Genomic DNA, 15,947 nt, shown 5'->3' with positions numbered 1-15,947 from the left:
ATTTATCCTATTTTATCTCGCTTCGAGCCGTTACAACTCGCTTCCGCCGTACGTGTCTATCGCGTAACAGGAGTGGGGAGAGAAGAGAAGATAACGCGTCAGACACGACCTACTTCACGCAATGCCTTCATCCTTGCGGAGTTTCCGTTTGGTCAAGGATCCATGTGTCCGTCTTCGTTGCGGGATATTCGAGTGCAATCGAGATTGTACTTTCCTCTGTTGTTTCTGGATCGTGAGGTGAAGTTGAAAAGGGTCGAGAATTATATAGGAATATATTATTATATATATTGGAAATTTATTTTACACTTTTTTTTTTTTTACTTATTTCTTGGAAGAAACACCATGTAACGGCGTCGTTCACGCGATACGAAATTTTATTTTCTATATTGAAAAATATTTTCTAGATTGAATTTGTTAAAAGAATAGATAGCTTCGTGTATTTTTTGTATATTATACGTTGCAATTTGTACTGCTTAATTTTAATCCACCAGGAAATCATAATATTCAAATACATAAATGTTAATCAAATTAAATCTTAACTATCTTGTAACTAAAATTAATTCAAAATTATTTATTTAAATTACTTGTTAAGTATTTATAATAGCATTATTATTATTATTATTATTATTACTAGTTTACCTCATATATCTCTTGTTATAAATTTATTTTTACGTTTCTTTATATCAAATATTTCCATTTCAAATATAAAAACATTTTAATGTATATAAATAATCAAATTCATCAATATATATAAAATAATCAAGCTCGTATACAAATAATCAGGTCATCGAGTATCTTCTTTACGAAATTATTACGAAGAAAATTCAAATTATATTTTCACGGATCGTAAATCTTTATCAATGGATCGTCGACTAGTCGAAGAACGTTATTATTAATCTAGGAAGCCGGCCTTGTGTATCGAAAGTTAATGGAGTTTCCTCTGGCCCTCTTCCTGCTCTTTTAACCACCGTTGAATCATATTCGAAAATCGCATTTATCAAATGTGCCACTCGGTATATGGGGTGCGGTGTGGTCGATGCCATCTGGCACTGGTTACACGCCCGACAAACCGACCACCACGGGCTATTCTTCTTCGTTAATAATTTTTCATATCGCATCGAGAAAAAGTTCGTTATTAAGTAAGTCACGTTCTCGTATTATTTTCAGTTTATTTTTCTCTATATTTATATCTACCTTTGTTGTTGTTGTTGTTGTTATTGTTGTTGTTATTGTGAACAATGACGGTGAGTTGGCTGTGGGATCGTACAGAAGGATGCATACATATATGAAATTACATTATAAAATGTCAACATCATGTCTTGCTTTGTATTATTACAACTAGAGAGAGAGATGGAGAGATATATTATATATTAAACTCGCATTGTGAATGGTGTGTAATGTACTTTCTCTGAAAAATTGTGGTATCGTAAAAATTGAATTTTATTCTTCGATTTGTGACAACTTAATTTTTTTTTGTTGCATGCAAAATAAAAAAGATTAAAATTGTTCAAATAAAAAAAGAAAAAGGAATAAAAAAAAATTGTAATTTTTCTTCTTCTTTCTTTTCTTCACTTTTTAATAAATTAATCAATCTAGAATCCTTCGAATTTTTATTATTTTTATCGCGACATTTATCGATAAAAAAAAAGTCGCGATCGAACATCATTTTCTGACGTCATTTTATCAATCAGTGAACTTCCGTTATGCATTAGGAAACAGTTTCTTGAACTTCGTCCCGCGACGTAATTTCTCACGGCGTGTCGACAAGACGCAAGGAAACAATCGACGAGCCGGCAGTTCGCGCTATTTGTCACGATCACGGAAACCTCTCTGTTTTCGGATGGATGGTACGATTTAATTGGGACACGATACGTATTGGTCGTCCAACAAGACCAAATTTGTGTAACTTTTAATGAATCATATGTGGAGAAATTATTTTTTTCTTTTTGTACCCATTTTATATCGTTAAAAATTTACTGGAATGAAAAATATATCGTTAGTAAGATCGTTGTACGTAACTATATTTACCTTAAAACTCGATTAAACCATATTAAAATTATACGAAAATAAACCGAATATAATTTCGAAGATAGTGATTCTTGGTTGACGAACCAAGAATTATTAGAATTATGGAATCTTTCTCTTTAAAACGCTTTCTCGTTTATTTCGATGCGACTTTCGGTTCTCGAGATATCGTCGTGTAAAGAAAAAGATAATTTTTTTGATCGTTTAGTACCTCCTTGTCGCTCGCTTGGATCTCTCGCTCGTACTCGCATTATTGACTCCAGACAAGTGAGAGACGTAGTATACATTTTTAGGGAAAAATATAAGTCACTAACTGATTCGTAATTCCCTATGTTAAACGCTATGGAAACTTTGAGTCGTTATATCTCGGTAACCGATTGAGATATCGGAATGAATCAAAAAGTGATTTTAATGACATTGTTGTGATTTTGAGTAACGGTAACAGTATAAAAATAAAATTATTATGTGTTTTCTGTATATCGGTTGAATATTTTAACACGTTTTGGTTGTATAAAAATTTACAGTTTAATAATAGTAAAGTATTCTCGGCACAAACCCGACCCAAATTCCAAACCATTTGAGTATAACTCGTCGTTTAATCGGACCTAACCAACAATCAGGGGTTGGAAATAGTTACGATATCGGTTTCAGCCCTTGATAACAGTTATGAGAACCGAAGTAATGTCGTAACGATTATAGATGTAACGATCCTGGTTTATATCGGTTTCGGTTTTGGTTTTTCGGAACCGATATTATATCGGTGTTCTTGCACTGTTACTTTTTATATTGGCTCTCATTGAATATACGTGCATATATATTCTTCTATTTCATTATTTTTTATCGAATCTTTCATTGATTTTGTGGAAACTGTTACTACATTAACGACTTAATTTAACAATTCTTTTCTCGGATTCAAAGACATAAATAATTGGAAAATAATAATTTAAAGAGTAAAAAGATAGAAATAATAATAAAATTAAGAATAAAAATTCAAATATTTATACGATTTCAACAACTTCATTAAAAATTCTTCCCCTAAAAATAAATTCATCCAATTACTTTAATAAACGCTTTAATTACAATTTGACGATGCTTGACGATTCAAATTAACAATCGACGCACGTATAGACGAGTTTCCTTCCAAGTCCTTTCCTTCTCGTTTTTACGCAATTTACTGTCGAGGATTCTTTTGGGTGCAAGATCAAAAACGTCGCGAGAAGGTCGGCCAAGACCCCGAATAAGTACTTTTCCACTTGGCAATTATCTGGAAAACGTGTTAACGGTTTAAATAGATCGTGCAAGGTTCGAGAAGTAATCTGGGTCAAGAAAAACAAGCAACGTATATCATTTACAGATCAACGCTAATTAGATAGCGCAATGTGACGCGAATGAGTTAATATTCATAGTTGAAACGATCAACATCAACACCGTTTAACCGAGATTTAAATAATTGTCATCGTCATAATTCAGTTCAGGTATCAGATCTTATAGAAAGTAGATTATCATTGCTACATGGTCCAAGGACTTTTTTTTATCATACACATTAAATTAGAACGTATATTGATCATCAAGATACACGATAATAAATTCATTTTTTCTATAAATCAAAAATAAAATTTATATTGGTGGCTTCAAATCTGATTTTGATAGAATCGTACTTCAATATTGCCAAACATATATAAAATTATTTTAAGATTAAATTTCATTACATGGACATAAGATTGTAGTATACTATAATATAAAGAAAGATTCGATCAGTTCATTAAGAACGAAGTTAATAATCAAAATGGCCGAGCAGTGAATAAATATCGATATATATCTAGGAAAATGTTTATCCATGCACATATTAAAACGGAAGAAATATTAAAAAAAAAATTTCTCATATGCCACTCTCCTACTCGTACATAACCTCTACTCATGTTCAAACAATTCATTTTGACGTATCACAAGATTCAAGATAAAAAGCACCACCTCTCTTCAACTCCCTCGACGATAAGCCCAGCTCTCTCACGATTTCACAGAATTCCGTTATTCTTCTGTTCGAAAGATCCTCGCACGCAAATTTCTCATAATGCCCTTTACGAAAGAATAATTCTCGTTCAAATTCTTGAAAGAGGCATCATTCATCAAGAGAACGGCGAGCTGGAAAAATCCGACTCCTTCTACTGATCTCCTTTCCACTGAAAACGAAAGAAATCTTCGTGCTTTCACGTCGATACGAAGATCGATCAAGAAACTGGTCGAATGGTGGAGAAATCTTGTTCGATTCGATTGATTTCTGTTGTGAGTTTCCAAAGCGCGCCGTTAGAGGGATACGCATATAAGTGTCTTCTCGCAAGTATAATTAAACCGCGTGTGTTATTAATATCCTCTTCGTAATAAGTAAAACAGTATTTAAAGTATAATAATAAATTGTCGTGTATTTATATTTAAGTTATTTGAGTTAAAAGTGTAATTGATTTGAACGTTTAACTTAAAAAGAAAAATATTGATTTAAATAATTTTTCAAGTTTATTCAATATCGTAATTCAATTTACTCGAAACAAACTAGTTATATAATAAAAACTTGGTTCTTTCCAAGCTGTTTTAATTTCTAATTTACATAAAAAATGTTTTTTTAAAATAAAATAAGTAATTATTTGAATTCAAGTAATTTGAATCCGAACCAAGAATAATTTTGTGTTTCTTTTTCATATCTCCTCGTTTCCACTTATTGTATCTCGCCATAACGTATCAAAATTGCGATGGAAGACGTTCCGGCCGATGGGCACGCAAAGTGGAAACCGCACGAGATAGCTGAGCGAAGTGGAAAGTAAAAACTTTTTAGCCAATCCTCGAGCGAACTGTTCGAGGTTAGCCTCTTTCTACTTCGATTTGCAACTTCATTAACCACCACGATCTCTAGCTGAACCACTCTTTCAGGAAAAACTTGTCCCTCGCGTGATTTCTCGATTAAACTCGCTACGCCTTGTCAGATCCCCCCTCGCTAGGGAAGCCTGTCGATAATTTAAGTAGCCACCGGTGTCCTATCGAGCGGACACGCTCCTAAAAGAAGCTTTCTGATAAAGTGGAGGATGAAGCACTGAAGCTGGTAGGTGGAAGATGAATTGCCCCATCATCTTGCTTGTGCTTGCGCGTACTATAAGAATTCGTAACGTGGCCAATGTCGTGTAATATTTGAGGTTTATTAAATGATGGAGAGTGGTGGTAAATGTATTATATTAGAATCTTTTTCTTTTTTTTTGCTCGATGATTGTTTAGAGAAGATTTGATTATATGTTTAAGTATATATTAATTCATTTAAATTAGAATATCTTTGAATTATACATTTTTTTGTGATTCTAAAATTGATTGATGTTAATCTTCGAAGAATTAGAAATGTGGAAAAATTTTCAACTATGATTTTTATGACAACTATTTTGGAATTTTAGATTGCTATGTATGATCTTATATATTCGATAGTGAAATCAAAAGTTTTCCAAGAATTAGAGGCTTGTCATTTATAATTATATTACAATTATAATTTAACGAGTGACTCAGTCTATTATTATTAAAATATTTACTGTGGATAAATCACCATATTTCGTTGCTTGATAGTCGTCCTTCGATTTTCATTCTTTTTTAATATTTTTCGTCGAACTGTGGAAAAATTTGATTTAAAAAAGTAATAGCCCGATATTAGCAGTTCAATTTCAATGTTTCCATCTATGTATCAGTTGATTGGAATATCGCATCGAATCCAGATTTCCAGTTGGACCTCGGCCATCCCATAGATTTCAAATCTATTTCAAATCTCGGTGAAGTTTATTGGAAATATAGTCAACAGTATTGTATTTCGTTTCTTCGGTGCAGTTATTTGTCGTTGCTGAAATCCGGAAGTATATACCGAGAAAGTATGTATTTTCCTGCGCTTTTCAATTTCTCAAAATTTTGACGGTCGATCGATTCTCTTCATTCTCCAATCTCCCTTCTAGAAAAATATGAAAAAGTGCAAAATGAACGAACAATATATGTAAACAGGTTCACGATCGATAAATATACTTATCATATATTATTAATATCGAAGTATTAAAAATATTGATCGTGTGAAAACTTTTGAAAAAATTGGAAGTGGATTGAAAATTCTATAGTAAAGTATTTTTATAAACAATATTTTATTGTCAAATGCGTTTCACGAAAAATAGATTGTTCGCTGTTTCCAAAGAATAAATTAATATTAATTAATAAAAAAAATATAATATTAAAAATATAATATCAATTAATAAAAAAATTTTTCTACAAAAAACAGTTAATAAATTATTCATCTTACTTAAAGTAAAAAAATCTATTAATCATATGACAATTATTTCAAAGCAACAATTATATATAAAGTTAGAATACAATACAATTAAATGTGATTTCTTACATTCTCAAGAAATAAACACAGCAGAGAGTGGATTACATTAATTACAGATCGCTTTTTCGAGAAGAACAAAAAAAAAACATTGGAAAGTAAACGCTTCTCACGAATTCTTTCATTGAATACATTATAATATCCGCGTGAACGAACGAAGATGGACCAATAAGCCGCCATTATTATGTCGACATTTTTTCGCCAGGGGACAATGAACGATTGATCCCGAAAGGAATCGCTGAATTCGTAGAAAATTCGTGTCTCCGCAAATAATGGAGATTGAAATCGATTCCTCCTCGACTGTTCGATATGTATTTGTCTCGAGTAGAGACGTCGCGTATGTAACGAGAGAAGAAAACGGGGCTATCCTTGTAACCCGAAATACGTGTTTCTAAGGAATAAGTATGAAATTTTTTTCGAAGAGAAATCTAAAATTTATTATTATCAATGAAATCTTGAATATGGGGACTGATATATGAAATGATATTTGGATTTGAAAAGAAGAATTTTGCGATAGGAATTATGTAAAGTTTTATATATCGATAGTTTATCGTACTTCATTCTTAAGAATTAGTAGAAATAAAGATGCATAAAGTGGACATTAAAAGTAGATTATTTATTTGTAAATGTTGATGCTGGATATTTATGAGGTATTGAAGAATTGAACATTAATTCTTATACGATTCAGTTCAAAATATTTGAATAATGAATGAAAAAGGGATTAAAATAAATATACATTTACATTTCAATTTTTTGAAATAAAATTATATAATTTCGAATAAATTTATCAGAATCAATAATTAGTAACGAAATAATTATCTGTAAGGGAATGCAGTAGGAGAATAGTTTCACGATCAAGTATCGAAACATTAGACGTAAAGCATTCTGATAAAAAGTGGAATAGCCTCGCGGCGATCTTGCTGCGAGTGAATGTTGTACGATAATCTCGCATAATATTCAAATATCTTGCTAACTAATAGATAGGTATAAGCAAATATTGCAATTCGATCGTCGGTTATCTTGTTTACATTACAGAGAGAAGAAGATTAAAATACCTTCTTTTTTAATATAATTAAGAAATTAAAATTTTCCATACTGAAAATGAAACATGAATGAAATGAAAATTTCACAATTTGTTATTTCAAATAAATAATTTTCAAATAAATTCCATCCTTAAAAAGGATGATGTATGATAATATAAATGGCTATTTGCGAAGCACCCGGTATAACATGTCTCAAAAAATAGAAAGTTTTTTTGATCTAAAACTTTTTATAATCTTTTTCCATCCATACGATATTAAATGTATTTGTGGACCACCGAGTATAGCAAGAGGAGGGAGGAATCATCGGCACCAGAGAGATGGAAATCGAAGAAGCACCCATTCCCTCCTCCTCCCCCGATCCTTGTGTACCTTAGGATACCGTGACACTAAGGCATGCAGGTTGAAATGGTTGCCGAAGGGAAAACGGCTTCGAGGCACTTGGAAATGTCGAAAGAAATTTGTCTCCAAAGTTTTCTCTCCTTCCATGTGTTTCATGTGTTTCATGTGTTTGCCAAGAATACATGTCTTCTTATTCCCTCCTCCTCCCCTCCCTTCGATCTTTCGTTTAAATCTCTCAAGATTTTTGCGTGCGTGTTTTCAACGATAAATTGCGTCGAAATAAATTTTGTAATTGTTATTTTTGAAACGATAGTTTGGAAAATTTTTTTACATACAATAATTTATATATTTCGCAGTAGAATAATTTGTTATTCATATTACTTTCAAACGATTTAATATCATGAAACGAGATAAAATTAACCAATATTTTCTTTCGTTATAATTAATTTTTATCAGTATAAAATAATTTTGATCCAAAACATCAAGATATATTTCACAGAAACACGCAAACGAGATCTTTTGAATGAAAAAAGAAAAAATATTTTGGTTATGCGTTTCTAACGTAACTTCAAACGTTCACCGTCTATTTCATGCCACGGTTAACTCGCAGATACCTTGTGTGTGGGTATATATGTATGTACGCGCCAACACACCGTAAGCGCGCGACGAGACCGACCGAAAATTGATTCGATCGATTTTCAAAATGATACCGCGAATCCAAATTCAAATATAATCGCGGAAATATTTGGAGGAGGGATGGGAGAAGAGGTTTCTTCGAATACGAGAAGCAAATAAAACCAACCAGACGAATTTTATTTATTACTGCTAGAGATATATTTTTGTATATTTTCTACCTACGTATCTATGTATATTTTCTTCTGAGGTTAAAATAAATGCGAAAGCTTAATTATTATTAATTCAAATTCGTTCAACAGTATATTCGTTCGAGTATAAAATTGTTTGTTACTCAATAAATAAAAGATGACGAAAAAATTGCAATAATCCTTCCATACGACGTTTCTCATATATAGCACGAATATTTCTATTGACACTGGTTCGTGTCTGTTCTAGATTTCAAATTAATCGTATCACGCAGAAAAACGAAAATTCTTCACTTTTCATGCTCACAATAACGAACGAAGCCCCGAATAAATTTTATTCCATGTTTTCATTTATGCAAAATTATTCGAATGAACACACAAAAAAAAAGAAAACTTTCTTCTTATCTGCAATCCGAATTTCATCCATTCTCTCTCCTTCTCCCTCCTTCTGATTCCAAGTTCGCTAATTTCCACGCTAGTTCCCTTTAACGAATGGACGTTTCATTTGGAACGTGCGCCACGAGAACCATTATTGCTCGGTCGGTTACATTGTTTAAAATTAATTTCCACCATCCGTATAAATTAAAGCGGCAAACGATCGACAAAAGGTATCGACATGGGGTATAAAGAATTACGAGCGGGCGAGGATATATCTCGTCCTCGATGGACGATGGGAGTATCGAATGCTAAATACGATTAATTCCGGATGCGTCAGAAGATTCCCCCTCCGCGTAAGATCGATCACCCCGCCATTTTTATTTATCGCTCTTAACCACGACTCCTCTCTATTTCTCGCCGTGTTTCGTCCATTTTGATTTTATCGCTCCTTGTTTTTTTCTTGAAGCAAAAAAACGAGCATTCGACAATTTTTAATGAAATATTGTTCGTGTATATAAATATAATATCGTGTAGTGTTTATTTCAACTAGGTTACATCGATCATTTCTTTATTATCGAAATTTAGAAATCTAAAATCGAAAAAATAAAAATATTATTTTCGAGAATGTAATCGTAAAATAATTGTTAAAAAGAGGTTTATTCATCGCGTATTAATGTAGCAAAGGGAAGCTAATTAAAGGAAACCAGTCTATTAATCCCTGAATTCATTACGCTCTCTGTATGTCAATCTCTGGAAGATAAGATTACTGTAGATCAATCGATACCTTCTGCATTCGAGGGATTACACGTCTCGTGTCTGCTCGTTACGATTGCTGTGAAACAGGAGGGGGGATAGAGGAGAGATGGCATATAATATATCTGTCATACAAACAGCGGTTCGAATATGATCAAAAGCGCGTGTAAACAGTTTGTCAAATATTTAATATGATATATTTTGTTCATGTTTAATACGATAAATCAATATATCCCCGCATCCAGTATCGATTTATTATTTACCGAAATTTGAATTTTACATTGGATTACGTAATTACGTCATTTGCGCGTGGAAAATAAAATTAAAATCGATTTATCGGCTTCGAAAAATTTTCTATCCCGTCGAAAAATTGAAAAAAAGAAAGAAATTCGATCGAATGTTCCGCAACGATTGTCGAAAATATCGAAATTTTTAAATTTTTCCAAATTCCGTTCCTCGATTCGATTTTAATTTTTCTGGAAATTTCACAAACGCTTATAAAATTAATAACATAAGTGACTCGCAAAGAGGTTGATGGGTTTAATTCAATTTTTATCAGCCTCGTTTTGTCAATTTTCCAAATCCAACATCTAAATCTGCGAACTAAACGTTCAATGAATCGAATCAGCAATCAGTTCGTGAATTTTGCGATTACAAGCTTCGTTTAACACTCAATATAGGTTCACCCCTGGCGTATTTTCAATTGTTAATCGGGGTAATTAACAATCCCCTAATACACCCTTGGATTAACTTCGTTTTATTGTCGACGAGAAAAAATTGGGAAATTTTCCCGCCAAATTAGCCCATCGAAATATATATGGTCGAGATAATTGGAAAAATTTTGGAATTATCGAATTTTAAATCATCGTTTATTGATTAACCACTGAATAATACGAAGCGTTTTATTATTAAATTTAGAATATACGTAGTGACGAATTGTTTGGAAATATAACAACTTTGTGCAATATGTATTTCATGTTTATATTTTTTTTTTTCACATGGATATTAATCCATCCAATAAAAATATTTATGGACAATATTATTCTTCTCAATATGAATTTTCATTTAAAACAAGAAGAGGGTTCAGAAATTTTTTGTTGACAAGTTCGTACTAATATTTTTTATTAGAATCTTTTTCCTTAATTCTCATAAATTTCTCTTCTGATACTTTTCACAAACCACAAATAATATACAGAACGAAAGAAATAATTTTTTTTGAACGCAAGGAGCAAAAGTACGATAATTAACCGACGCGTTACTTGTTAAAGTTTTCGCGATGCAAAGCGAAAAATTGTATCTTATATACCTGCTGTTCCAAGAGAAAGAGAGAGAGTAAGAGAGGACTAATTTTCCTAGAAATTCTCCTCAAAGAATATAATGATACCAATTATACATTTTAGCTTTTAAGTTTGCTTTGACTCCGAAACTAACTACCTTCAAGAAATATAACTCTCTAAAAAATTGTATGTACGTGTCTAGTATTTTTTTCACGCTGATAAATTTAAGAAATTATATCCTTTATAACATTATTATATAATATACGAAGCAATGTAAAGATCTATAATAATATTATTTAGAATATTGTAAAATTGAATCAGTTGATTATATTGTATAATTAATATATATATATATTTCGATATTTTCAATAGAAGAATATGCAAAATTAATATTAATAATTGCAAGAATAGAATAATAATAAAACTATTAATAAAAACTTTCTTTTATTTTTAAAAGTGCAGAAATAAACATTATTCATTTCAATATTCACTTTTATACCGTTTTTCCATCTTTATATATTGAAAACGAATAACGATAAGGGTTGAAATGACAGTGGAGAAAGAAGGGAGAAAGAAGGGGTATTTAAATGATGCACCGTAAAATTTACTCTCGAGCAATCTTGAATGGGCAGAAGAAAGGTACAGTTCGTTTTTTTTCGCCTTTGAACTTCTTTTTTACCTTTGCGCAGTCAACCTTCTTAGCTTTGCACGATCGACTTGCCTCACTCCTTCACGCAGTCAACCCTCTTTACCTTGTACTTGCTTACAAATCGATCTTCACTTTTAAACTTCTTAGCGAAACGAGGCAATACGTTTTCAATTGTTACGTGATTTTATCACGTAACAATTGCTTCATCGTTCAATTCTGAAACTCAAATTATTTAATATAATTTAATATTTGATATTGACTGTAATATTATATTATAAATATTTTTCACGTTTTATTATGTATCAAATTGCATATTAAAGTACCAATATCGATCAAAAATTGATTGCATGCAGTAAAAAATCATTTACAATTATATGGTACATTCTCACATCTTTAAGTATTGTTCATTGTTGGAAAGCTTGGTTAATTTGGAAAGAAACTATTATTAATTTATTTAATTCAAAAGAACGATATATCTAAACATACTATAGATATATTAATATTATATATCGAAATAATTAACAGTTTTGAAAATATTTCAACTTTTAATTTTGGACGGTTATTCTATAACGTAACTTCACAAATGAAAATAATTTTTACGATTTTGAACATTAGAATTATAGCTTTTCTACGTAGCGTGTGGTGTCAGGTTTGTCAACAAAGCGTCTGAAGTGGGGATAAATGATCCTAGGGAAAGACCCCTCTTGCCTCTGTGCCGTCCCGCGAGACTTTTTTTCAGCAGTGACCAGTACAAGTTTCCAGTACACGTTAGATCCAGAGAATTCTAACATATCTATATGAATAAATTTCTTTATTTTCTCATAATACTTATAAGCTAATTATAGTTTAATTTATAAATATAATTTCGTATTCGAGTAGTAGAGAGAATAATTATACATATACGAATATATATCGATATGTATCGAAATAATTAATAGCTTCGAAAATATTTCAGCTTTCAGTATTGGATGATCATTCTGTAACTTCACAAATGAAAATAATTTTTACGATTATTGAATATTCGAATTTTAGTTCTTTTACTATTATGTAACGTGTAGTTGTCACGATTGTACAATAGTACTTCGAAATTTCAAAATCAATCGTTCTCGGTCAAAAATTAAATCCAATTTCTATAATTACATATAATAGAAACTACTTTCCTCACTTTCCTCATTTTCATCTCCTTGGAAAACAATATTCTGGCTCACGATTATCATCTATGTCCTATCTCACACCCTCTGCTTTCTCTGTTTCTTCCATTTATCATCAGCAAACGCTGGTACAAGGAAGTGCACTTCGTGGACCTGGACCTCAGTACCTGTTCTCCCCTTCCTTCCACATTCCTCCTTCAACCACAAGGATACTATTACCCGACGATTTGTGTATTCCATCGAGAGTTGGGAGTTGCATTAATCCGTTAAAAAAGTATAACTAATTTAAAATAAATTTTATTCGTCTATGCTGAATATTCGATCTTCTCTCTCTCTCTAGCCAACGAATCCGGTTGGACAAGCTTCCTTGAGCAACTTTCAATACCTCCAATGGCTCTCTCGTGATGGCAGTATTTTATTTTCCTCTTTCTCTCTCTCTCTCTTTTTGTTGCTCTTTTTTACGAGGCTCGAACCCCCATCGGAGATTGCTCTCGAGGGCAGAATAAAGCGGCGCTATATCTTTTACATTCTGGATTTCTATTTTTCGAGCTTGAAGCGACGATTCGAGACAATTCACGGGTTATTGATTTTCGTGAAAATCGAGGAAATACCACGAGATGAGATTTTTGATAATTGTTGCGATTTGTTTTAATCGATGATTTGATTTTCCGAAAGAAAATTAAGTAAGATATCAAAATTGATTTTGGATTCGTTGTTGAAGAGATTTTCGTCGCAACAATGAGATTTTTGAAATTTGATTTTATGATGCAAATTTGGTATTGTTGATTTTGAGTTTATTGATGATGAAATTTTTTAATGTTTTTTTTTTCATAATTTGCTCTAATTTCTATAATTTAAAAGAATTATTATAATTTGATTTTAGTTCAAAGTATTATTAATTTTGATAATATTCATTGGATTTGCTGACAACGAGGTTTTTAATAAAATATTTTATGTGGTGGTAGATCGATTGATGTTTTCTCAACAGATATGTAATTCTCAAAAAAGTATTTGTATTAAAATTATTCATATTCCATTGTTCGTTTCGAAAAAAGACTCGAAACAAGGCGGAACAACTAAAGTTAATTAAAAACTTTCTACGAATGTAAATGCACGCCTCTCTTCGTTCGTATAAATGGCTGTGCTACTGTGTATTACCGAGGAGAGACTGGGGTGTTTAAGATTACAAATAAAAAAAAAAAAAGATATACACAAAGCATCTTACTTAAGAAATTAACAGACGAAATTAGGCGAAACGTTTCGTGCAATGAATAACGAATAAGTAAGAAGAAAATGTTTCTCCTTGGATAAGCATCGTCTAATGAATTATTCCATTTAAAATTTTTTATTTCTCTATCTTATAAACGAATAATTTAATATTCGATCAAAAATTAAATAATGGGCTATGAATTATTCTAAAGTTTAAAATAATTCTTTCCAAATAGAAGTAATAATCGAACAAAATAATAATTTATGAAAAAAGATTTTCTTTTCAACTTTTTAATTATTTATTATAGGATTATTTTATTTTTTTAATTATGAATATTTTTTCAACTTTATTGTTCAGTTATCTACAGAAATTGAAATGTATCAAAAAAAAAAACTTAGATTACAATTTCTCTTATCTAATCAGCAAAGAAGAAATAAATAAAAATATTTAAAATACTAATAAATGGTGAGCGAAATTTCGCTCGTGAATATCGATACAGTTATCGTGCAATATATTAGGGGATAGTTAAAAATTTTTTCTTGTAGCAACATACATGTGTGATGTATATGTAATAACCGGAGCCGTGGAAAATATATGTAATTGGAATAATCAGTGGAACCAATATATTAACCCGAACATTCCTTTAACCGCAGCATGCAAACATAGTTTAGTAATTGCGGCTCTTTATAATTTTAACTTTCCAATCTGGACAAAATAATTGCTATTTTAATGATGTCCATAATCAAACTGCGATAAATCATATAATTTCGAAATTACAAGTATTAATAATCTTTGATTCTTTGTTATATTACAGTAATTATATATCAAGAAATCGCTTAAAATGTTACATAAAATAATTTCGTAATTTGAGATTGCATTAACCTAATAATAATTTAATTTGAGTTACGAACAATATACTTCGGTATTAAAAATAAAAAATTTTTTTCCAAAATGTAAGTTATTAATTAATTTGAGAAAGAGGGACAAAATTAATGGAAGTGAATATACATGTTTAATAAAGATACAAGTTTTGAAGTAATTTGTAACAAGTGTATTTAATAAGATATTCTAATCTTTACAATTTATAATTTGCAAAAATTTTATTAATATTGAATTATTAATAAACTTCATTCGATTAATTCTCCATTAATTCTTAACAAATCTACACGACCACTTATAATATATTAATAAATGATTATTATATAAATAATTCTTTATCTATACAGAAAAGAAACATCTATCTATTTCCAAAATAAATTCGTACAAATTATTATTAAAAGATGTCACATACTCCCATATATTATATTTCACAAAATCTCTTATTTTATTTCTTTCTTTCAACATCTGAACGCAACCTTTCACGAAAATTTTAAAATCGCTCTACAAATAACGTGAACCAGTGCGCGATCGATCCCAAAAACGTTTCGTTCGGTATTTTCGGTGTTACACGCGTTAACCTCGTTCTTCGATCCTCTTTATACACCTCTCGTGTTTGAAGAGTGTTCTTCATCCGTATCTCGATACTGAACACCTATTACTCCCCCAAAGATCGGGAAGCGTAACGAAGGCGGCGGAATTTCATGAAAATTCCGAACCAGTTCAGACCGGCTCAAACCTTCTTTCCCCTCCCTCTTCCCCTTCCCATCGAATCTTTCTCTCGTGCGGATAATACGCGAGAAGGAAAATAAGAGCGCGATACAACGCATCGATTTCCCATAGAGAAAAGGAGATGGAGGAAGAGGGCAAGCTGTCCGACCGATTAAATTACAAAACTCTATAGTAGCAGTGTTGAATCCTCTCTGGAATAGCGGGGAATTAATTCTGGAACGAGTGAGGAGATGGCCGTGTATATCCCTCGAGGCTGCATTGTTCGCCAATAACTTCTAATAATTTTCTGCCACCGCGGGA

The 15,947-nt window shown here is 31.4% G+C and overlaps 1 protein-coding gene and 2 long non-coding RNA genes across 3 annotated transcripts in view; 2 read left to right on the top strand and 1 right to left on the bottom strand.

Annotated features, from left to right (window-relative positions):
- The window catches only part of LOC102675715, a 13,164-nt gene extending 4,643 nt beyond the window's left edge, over window positions 1-8,521 (bottom strand). The window contains exons 1-2 of the long non-coding RNA XR_420812.1: window positions 8,511-8,521; window positions 5,065-5,067 (exon numbers count right to left, since the gene is read on the bottom strand). This is a non-coding gene — a long non-coding RNA (uncharacterized LOC102675715). The remainder of the gene's footprint in view (window positions 1-5,064; window positions 5,068-8,510) is intronic.
- LOC102676497 (furin-like protease 2) overlaps window positions 1-15,947 on the top strand; it is a 402,319-nt gene that overhangs the window by 186,430 nt on the left and 199,942 nt on the right. The window lies entirely within an intron of this gene.
- The window catches only part of LOC116186785, a 165,559-nt gene that overhangs the window by 23,253 nt on the left and 126,359 nt on the right, over window positions 1-15,947 (top strand). The gene's annotated exons all lie outside the window — the stretch shown is intronic.

The sequence above is a fragment of the Apis dorsata genome, unplaced genomic scaffold, assembly GCF_000469605.1.
Source record: "Apis dorsata unplaced genomic scaffold, Apis dorsata 1.3 scaffold_56, whole genome shotgun sequence".
NCBI lineage: Eukaryota > Metazoa > Arthropoda > Insecta > Hymenoptera > Apidae > Apis > Apis dorsata.
Note: the sequence above shows the minus strand (reverse complement) of the source record. Positions and strands in the feature narration are given on the sequence as shown.